Source organism: Cyprinus carpio, chromosome B2 (assembly GCF_018340385.1).
Source record: "Cyprinus carpio isolate SPL01 chromosome B2, ASM1834038v1, whole genome shotgun sequence".
NCBI lineage: Eukaryota > Metazoa > Chordata > Actinopteri > Cypriniformes > Cyprinidae > Cyprinus > Cyprinus carpio.
Window position 1 is genome coordinate 5,313,604 of NC_056598.1, and position 10,126 is coordinate 5,323,729.

Below are 10,126 nucleotides of genomic sequence, written 5' to 3' on the forward strand. Positions count from 1 at the left end.
AATGCTGTTTCAGGGCAATACTTGAAAATGACCACTAGGTGACACCGTCACCGGGTGTCGAATTGTTTTGAAGCCTCGGCACATTTGCTTAGACTGTTTCAGTGTTTCATGAAGCCTCTCTCTGCCCACCACTAGGTGTAAAGAGTACCTGAAAACCATACTTGAGTAAAAGTACAGATACTTTACAGTTAAAATTACTCCACTACAAGTTACAAGTTACCAATTGCTGAAACACTTGAATAAAAGTCTTAGAGTATGTGATGTTAACAGTACTTAAGTATTTGACTTAAACTAAATATAGACTCAAAGAAGCACTAGTCAAAGAGGCATGCCAGCGAAAAAATGTTAACATTGTAGAGAAGCTGGGGAAGACAGGCAGAGGCATTAAATTGGAAAAACTGAAAAATACATATAAATAGTATGCCAAATAAAAACAGAAAATCGTGGTATTGATATGCAAAAATTGACTTTGGCGCACATATGATATGCACGTGTTTAGCGTGCATATAATATGAAATTTGCTGGCGAGCATATGATATGCAGTTTTTGCGTACATATGATACACATTTACCACACAACCATAATACTACCCACTGCGTATCATATGCGTATCGTCAAAGTCAATTTTTGCATACAAACAGTACGCCAAATCGAAACATAAACTCATGCTATTGCACTTTCATGAGATTGGGTTGTACAAACCCGATTCCAAAAAAGTTGGGACACTGTACAAATTGTGAGTAAAAAAGGAATGGAATAATTTACAAATCTCATAAACTTATATTTTATTCACAATAGAATATAGATAACATATCAAATGTTGAAAGTGAGCTCATTTTGGATTTCATGAGAGCTACACATTCCAAAAAAGTTGAGACAGGTAGCAATAAGGGGCCGGAAAAGTTAAATGTACATATAAGGAACAGCTGGAGGACCAATTTGCAACTTATTAGGTCAATTGGCAACATGACTGGGTATGAAACGAGCCTCTCAGAGTGGCAGTGTCTTTCAGAAGTCAAGATGGGCAGAGGATCACCAATTTCCCCAATGCTGCGGCGAAAAATAGTGGAGCAATATCAGAAAGGAGTTTCTCAGAGAAAAATTGCAAAGAGTTTGAAGTTAGCATCATCTACAGTGCATAATATCATCCAAAGGGTCAGAGAATCTGGAACAATCTCTATGCGTAAGGGTCAAGGCTGGAAAACCATACTGGATGCCTGTGATCTTCGGGCCCTTAGACGGCACTGCATCACATACAGGAATGCTACTGTAATGGAAATCACAACATGGGCTCAGGGATACTTCCAGAAAACATTGTCGGTGAACACAATCCACCGTGCCATTCGCTGTTGCCGGCTAAAACTCTGTAGGTCAAAAAAGAAGCCATATCTAAACATGATCCAGAAGCGCAGGCATTTTCTCTGGGCCAAGGCTCATTTAAAATGGAATGTGGCTAAGTGGAAAACTGTTCTGTGGTCATACGAATCAAAATTTGAAGTTCTTTTTGGAAAACTGGGACGCCATGACATCCGGACTAAAGAGGACAAGGACAACTTAAGTTGTTATCAGCGCTCAGTTCAGAAGCCTGCATCTCTGATGGTATGGGGTTGCATGAGTGCTCGTGCCATGGGCAGCTTACACATCTGAAAAAGGCACCATCAATGCTGAAAGGTATATCCAAGTTCTAGAACATAATATGCTCCAATCCAGACGTCGTCTCTTTCAGGGAAGACCTTGCATTTTCCAACATGACAATGCCAGACCACATACTGCATCAATTACAACATCATGGCTGCGTAGAAGAAGGATCCGGGTACTGAAATGGCCAGCCTGCAGTCCAGATCTTTCACTCATAGAAAACATTTGGTGCATCATAAAGAGAAAGATGAGACAAAGAAGTCCTTAGACAGCTGAGCAACTAGAAGCCTGTATTAGACAAGAATGGGAGACCATTCCTATTCCTAAACTTGAGCAGCTTGTCTCCTCAGTCCCTAGACGTTTGCAGACTGTTATAAAAAGAAGAGGGGCCTTGTCCCAACTTTTTTGAGATGTGTTGATGCCATGAAATTTAAAATCAACTTATTTTTCCCTTAAAATGATACATTTGATATGTCATCTATGATGTATTCTGAATAAAATATTGAAATTTGAAACTTCCACATCATTGCATTCTGTTTTTATTCACAATTTGTAGTGTCCCAACTTTTTTGGAATCAGGTTTGTATAAAAAAACCCTGTGATTCACAACTACTTGCATTTTCGTAAAGTAGCCTTGTTGACAAGTTTGGGTAAGAGCAAAATTGCACAAGATATAATACTTTCAGTGCTCTGTAGTTGCCAATATCACTTTTGCTGCCAAAAAATTGGCTGTAGAAAAAACTTGGTGCCATGCAAAATGTAATGTGTAATTGCAACCCTCACTACAATTGTAGTGGAGTAATGAGAACAGATGCTTATTCAAAAATGTAGTGAAGTAGAGTGTAAAAGTTACTAATATCTTTGAATTGCAGAGTATCCAAAAAGATACTCAAGTAAAGTAATTAATTACATTTACTCAAATACTTTATACCACTGGGACCATTTTATGGTGTTCAGTTAATTTTTGGTTTTGGAACTTGAATGTGAAAAGAGATGTGTAAAGACTCTCCAATACCCTACTATTCTACTAAATATACATGTTCGAAACAACATGAAGGGTGAATGAAAAATAAGACAGCTTTCATTTTGGGGTCAACATTTCCTTCAGAGATGCTGGCTGGCAACTAGAACTATAAAGTTTTTGAGATCCCCTACCAGCACTGTGTCCTTGAACAAGGAACATAACCCCAGTATGCTCCCTGCAGCGAATGGACTGCTAAATATCAGATATCCTAACCATAATCAAATACTGAACTGCCAAGGGCATATGCAAATTTTTTAGTTGAAAAAAATGATTTCAGATAACTAGTGCACAGTGTTTCACTCACCTGTTTAATGGCAAGCAGCAGCTTACCATAGCAGAAGACAATGACCAGGAAGGGGACAATCAGACAAAAAATAAAGAGGCAAATAATGTAAGAGATGTTATTGGCTGTCTTTGTTGTCCAGTCTACAGAGCAGGTGGTCCCAGGGCCTTCTGGGCCATAGCGGCTCCAACCAAACAGAGGGGGCAGAGTCCAGATTAAAGAGTAGACCCAGGACATCACCACCCCAACGGCCACCTTCTTATAGTTGGTGGCATCAGCCTCCGTGGAGCCCATCATTGTACAGTAGCGTTCGTATGATAGCACGGCCAGAGAGATAAGTGACACAATGCCTGCAGAGAAGATAAAGACATTTTTCAATATGTTATAATATGATTTAAGTTTAAAAGGTCAAATGTGTCATTCCATTACGGAAAGACTGCTCACATGGAGTTCAATTATATGTATTTTTTAAACAGGCATAGAAAAGTCATTCAGAAAGGCAGAACTCATGTCCTACTATTAATTCAAGACTGGTACTGACTGATAAACAGCAGCTCTGATGCACATAAAAAAGTACTTTTGCAGAGTTCAGTTGAGTTGCCTGATAAGTAAGCCTTTGATTCTTTATTTATAATCTTTTTTTGTTGTGCAGTTTTAGGTGAAAGTGATCCACAAGTCAGCTCTTAAAGCTAAAGTGTGTCATTTATGTATCACTCACCTTGTCTTCTGTCTTCCATTGACTCTACAAACAGCAGAAAGTTTTGATAGCACCACAGAGGCAAAGTGTTTATGTCAAGGAAGTAAATTCAAATATCTGAGATTTACCTTATACCTCTTATTGATTTTCTATTATCAGTGAAGTGGACAGAAGTAGTATTTAATTTGAACTTTGAAGTCTAGGACTGGCCTGTCAGAAGTCTTGGGATTAGTTAAAATTCCATATCTTGTTCCATTTTTTTTTTTTTTTTTTTTCATTTTCCTTCATTAATCAGGTTAATGGACAAGAATGTGTACATAACTTGTACGTTGTATTTTGAAATCAGATTATGTAAATCTTAAATCTTTACATTTTAATTAGCAAAGATCCTACAATTAATGAAGTAATCAAGTTAAATCCCTATGTGCACATCTGTCAAACACTTTAATTTCTAGGTCCGTCAACCCAGACCAGAGATACTTTGTTGTCTTCATAACAATTAAATCTCAATGGCTTGTTCATTATTTTTCAGCATCAAGCACCCCACCACTATTTCTTGTGAGTATTAGGGGAGGCCAACATTCAGAACTGTGGACACTGAGCTGATTGTGATGGTTTGATAGGGAGGGTGTATGACATAAACTGAAGTACCCAGTTCAAGGGCATGACCGCAATGAAGCTCAACCGAAATCTAATCCTTCTACAGCCCGATCGCTGATACATTAACTAAACCACTAGACCATGCTATATATACCAAATACCCATTTGGTAAAATCTAAATCTAGCTTTGAGAATCTAGGAAAACATCTTGGTCTTTAGGTCTCTAGATGCTAACATGGTTATTTGACACCTTAAAAATTTAGGTTCTGTCATAATACACTCCAGGCCTGACTCCAGAATCAAATCACTGAGGGTGATTGAACACAACACCTGCACAAAAACTCCAGCAATTCTAGTGGTAAAAGGATTCTAACTTAAATGCCTCTGATTGGCTGATGGGTTTAAGAAATCAACAGACATGTCTGTGATTGACTACACTGCTCAACGCTGTAAAAACACATTAAAACAGATCACGATCTCCAAAGTCCAAATGCACTGGATAGTTAGCCAAATCTGCAATGAAATGCCTTTATTACAGCTTTAATTGACGTTGCTATTGATTTCATTTGAGGGTACTTAGCACCCTCTAGCATTCCTGTAGGACTGGTCCTGATACACTTGTTGGATTTTTTGTTTTTCTATGAAATATTAAAGATGTTTTGAACAATAAAGTTTTTATGCATATAATGAAAGTCAGTGATGTACAAAACAACATTGGTCCCCACTGACAATGGGGAAAAAAGAAAGAAAAAAAATTAAAAATTTTAATCAACTTTTATTAACATATTATAAACATCTTTTTACAAAAAAATATTGATTGAATGAAATGATTGACACATGATTGATTGGTATACATGTGTAATGTATTACTTTTTGTATTACTATTTAAATTTTTATTATGCTCAGCAACCACAGCATTATTAACAATATTAATAACACATTTAATACACATTAATTTAATTTCTTCGAAGTTAAGGAGAGATGTACAGTAACTCACATTTTGATGCACAACAAGGTTAGAGTTTTTAAAGTGTTCCTCTGGGATCAGTGCTCAAGAACATAGCCCTGTAGTATGAAATGACTTTTTGATTACTTTCTTCAAATTGAATCCAGATGAAACCAACAGTCATAAACATTTTATGAGACATATGAGCCTTTTTTGCTTATTCTAATGATAAATTGTCCACATAACATCTCAGAGGAGATTAATCCAATATAGTAAGTATCTGAAAAATTGCATAAGATCTCAAGTCATACTGAGGTGGATTCAAAATCTAATATCCTGGCTATGTTTAGTTGCCAAGAGGTGATTTTCCCAAAAACAAAGCAATCATATGTGATTTGTCTTGCTCTGCTGCATTCACTGGCAGCCTTGCGATGCCAAAAAAGAAAAACATTCTCTGCTCAAAAGAGACTTACTGGTGAATATTACTATAGTGATCCTTCTCTAGACATACTGTAAAACAAAGGAGTCTGAGGTTCTAGCATGGTTAGGCTATCTCAATCTGATCTGATGTGAAATAAAAAAATAAAAAATAAAAATAAAAAATGGACCAATTAAGATTAATTAAAAAAACTGATGTTTTACACTGTGCATTGCTAAACCCCAGGTTCATATTCTTATTTGCATATTTGCAGTGTCACTGTCATTGATTTGACGAATACAGAGCACAATGTGCCAAATTATAAATTGTGATGCAATACTATTCATACCCTCTTAAATCTAAAACATTGCATAAGAAAACAAAGAATTTCACAAGACATGCACACAAACGCTTTTGGCAATAGTCACTATGAAAAATACTAAGTGGATTGAGGAATGTGGCTGCATGTTGATGACATTACTATCAGTTTAGTAGTGTTCCTGATTGAACAACAGATCCTTTCTTTAAAAGCAAATTAGTGATACATCTTCAACATCAGTGTTATTATCTTCACAGTTGTATGTCCTTCTAATGTAGTTCTGAAAACACAGTGGTGACTGTTGTGATTCAGAGTGATGAATTACTCTAAGACACTATGCAGTTCTGAAAATTAAGAAGTGTAGAAGTGTATTTCTCTATTACAACTTCAGTTTCTAACCGAAAGGGTATTTTTGCATCACTAAGCTCACAGAGATGCTGATAGTTATCAAACCCAAAGGCTGAGGTGAGCCTTACATGCTATGGTCTGCTGATAGGTCAGTGTGAATGTCTCAGGTTTGGTCACATGGACAAAGAAAGATAAGAGATGATTTTAAACAATGCTCATGATTTCTTTGCTTGGCACTCTGCTTTTTCTATCGGTTTTCTTATTCCTTATACCTCTGTCTTCTTCAGACACAAGTCCTTAATGGCATCTCTCTTTCTCAGCTAATATTCCATGTACACATTAAATAACTGTCTAATATCTCATTTGTAATGATATCTTCTAAAATGCAAATCATTGAAACAGTAACAACACAAATTTGTAACTATGTCAAGGAAATGACCCAAAACAGTATTTTATTTCCTGTAAGTTTTGAATTCATGCATCACTAAAACAACAATATAAGTAATATAAGTTAACATGCTAGTCAAATTACATCAATTAAACATGGTGAGAGGAACATCATGAAATCTTTGAATTGTGAAAACATCAAATGCTTCATGTTTTATTTCAGTTCATTTGTGATAAAGGTAGGCAAACATTGAAAAACCGGGAAATCTTCTTATCCACATGGTGTTTAATCACTGAGCTATTGACTGAGAGTCACATCAGTTGAAAGTACTAAATTTACTTGGGCATAGATTTGCTGCCACCAGCAAGCTCATCTGCAGTTATAAGCTGCAATTCTGTCTGTGTGGACAAAAACCTGTATGGACTGTGTCTTTATTTGTTTTTGTTTGGTTGGTTGTTTCCTGGATGTAAGAAGCTATTCAAATCTGCATTTCTATGCAATTAATTAAAACATTAAATGCTTAAACACATCTGTGCTTTGACTAGCCTTACATGTTTTCACTTTTCTGAATTAAAGTCATGATATTCAGATTTAGGCATCCTTGACAAATGTCTAAACTATAGGTGCTGGTATACACTTTTATTAATATTATTTGTTTTAATTTTTGTTTTTAAATATTACTAATATTTGAAAAACGTTTTGCCACTAATTCAAAGCCACTGAATGTTACAATTTTGAACATTTTTATTATAATTATACACCATTTTCAATAGTGTATGAAACTAGCATGAATAGAAAGATGACATTTTTAAGAACTTGGCACTTGCCTTTTAAACTAGAGTTTAAAAAGCGTCTCAGATGTGGTTTATTTTATATTATGCATAAGCTGCTGCAGCACAAAGATGCCATATAAATTTAGTTATCGCTACTCGTTAAACTAAGCTTGCAAATGGAGACAAAACTGGATACTTCGGGTACTTGTGATTAATAGGGTTTTTGATCACTTGAATGATTCATTCCAGCTGAGATCAAATTCAAACTAGTCTTTAGGCTACTGCATGCAAAAACATAACAACTGATGAACTGATGAACGCATACCCTGGGTGCAGAAACACAGTTAATTCTTCAAAACACTCACCTAACAACGAGTTGGCAAAGCCGTACCACACACATCCAGTGTCGCCGATGAGCCATCGCCCTTGAGTGCTCGCCGCGAAGCTGAACGGCGTGCCCAACACGCAAACCAGGAGATCACTCAAGCAAATGTTCACCAGCAAAAAGTTGATGGGGGACCGCAGAATCTTGTAGCGGCAGAACAGCACGAGAACCAGAAGGTTGTTGAGGAATCCGAAAGTACCGATGAAGCCCAAGGTCAACGCCACGAGCAGGTGGCCGGTGGGACTGAGGTTGCGATAGGAGGACGCCTGCAAATGTTCCTCCACTGCACTGAGGCACAGCGCGCTGTTCGCCCTCCTGCAACTGATCACACTCAAGTTGGACGCAATCATCGCAATCCGTTCTGAGGACACATTGAACAAAAGTCACTGCATTGTTTTCTGGGGGAAGCAAAACATTTAATGTGCTGTGGCGCTTTGACAGCAGACTGCGATCCATAGAGAGGATGGTTATTTGCAGTAGAGTTTTAAGTGTTGGATGATATGCACGACGAATTTTCCATTTTTTTTTTTTTTTCTTCTTCTTCTTCTTATTTTCTTTTTCTTCAATTGCTGAACTTTACTGCTCGGTTCATCGGTTCAAAAGTGGGAATAAAGTTTGACGTCCCTTTGCTCCACCGTGTGGTGATTGCAGTCCTCATATGCGGTGGATCTGTACTGTGTTGATGTTAGTGTACCTCCTTCTCAGCTGACGTCTAAGTCCGTCTGCTCGACTGAGGATTACTGGGCGCAACATCCAGGTTAAGAGGACAAAACATCTGCAGCGCAGCTGCTCTGTCTCTGTTCTGTCGCACGACATATTAATTAAACGGTTGGTAAAATGTTTATCTCGTGGAGAATGCTCACTGGGGAAAGTCTGAAATTCCATTTTTATTATTCGAATTACTCAAATCATTGTTCATACGTTTAAGCGCTGTACATGGTGGTCAGTGTTTATGTTAACCGTCGACTTGTTTGAAGATTTTTTTTTAATGGAGTTTTAATTCGTACAGTGATTCTCTACCAGTGGTTTTCAGGTTGAGAGTCCCTCGTTGTCAAAGACAATGATTGAATAATCCTGTGAATTTCTCATCTGATAAAATAGCATTAAAATAAACATAAAAGCATTTCAATTAAGCTTGGCAGCTCATAGCCTGTTGGTGTTGAATATGCATTATAGGCTGTTGAAATTACTTTGTAGTCTAGAGCAAAGTTTGCACATCACATTCCGTTTCAACACTGTTGTCTAACCACTGTGATTTTCTTGGTTGCTTAAATTTCTATTTATTTCACATTCTGGATATCAGAGAAATTTATGAATGGCTGTAAATTCGCCCTGACTAAAACAGATGCGCGTGCACAACACATTGACTCGAAAGACAAAGGGCGGAGGGGGGTCCTCTGTATTGATCTTAAGCCGAGTTCAGACTGCACGATTTTCAAAGTAGTCGGGTCGCTGTTCTTTTCACACTGCATGACTATCTCGGCCAGCATTCAGTCGCTGCTGTGTTCACACTGCACGATGGATCGGCGACAGAAGGTTTCACACTGCATGACTTTACAATAGGAAGAATCGCCGACAACTCTGTCTGGCATGCAAACTACGTTTCACAACCAAACACACGCGAGATGTGACAAGGGAAACAACGCGATATCAAGCATGCAAGACCGGAGTTCTCACGTGAGACTGGGCTAGCTCAGATTAAACGTCAAACAGACACGGGTGCTCCTGCCAAATTTCTACTAATTTTTCTTCCATTTCTTGGGTCCACATAGACCGAGAAGGCGGCTTTTTCTGAAACGAAGCCATGCTTGCTGATATTGTGGTATATAACTCCTCCCCGAACTCCCCGCTGCTCTGTATCTTGCTTTCTCATTGGCTGTCAGTCATCGCCGACGTAGTTTTCAGTCAGAACACTTTTCACACAGCATGATTTTGAATCGCCGACAGGTCCAGATATTTAGCATGCCAAATATCTCACGCGCGTCGGTGACTCGTCGGCGATTCTCTCAGATCGCGTCTTTGCTCATTCACACTGCGTGATTGTCACTCGCGTGAACGAGCAACGATTTGCCTGTGATTTCGGGCATTTGTCGGCGATTTCTCAAAACCTGTCGGCGAGCCAAAAACTGGGCTAAAATCGTGCAGTCTGAACGCGGCTTTAGGTTTAAATGCATTCTAGCCTGCTTTGTTTGATTTCAGAGTGATGTGGGAGAAGGCAAAGAAAACTCGGAGAAACATGAGAACATTGTCATTTTCTTATTTTAAATATTAATTAAATAAATGTTAATTTGAGTGTTTCACAATGCA

General features: G+C 38.0%; 1 pseudogene; it reads right to left on the reverse strand.

The window, feature by feature from the left end:
• Positions 1 to 2,170: 2,170 nt before the first annotated feature.
• On the reverse strand, positions 2,171 to 8,556 carry LOC122134295 (annotated as a pseudogene).
• Between the last annotated feature and the right edge of the window lie 1,570 nt (positions 8,557 to 10,126).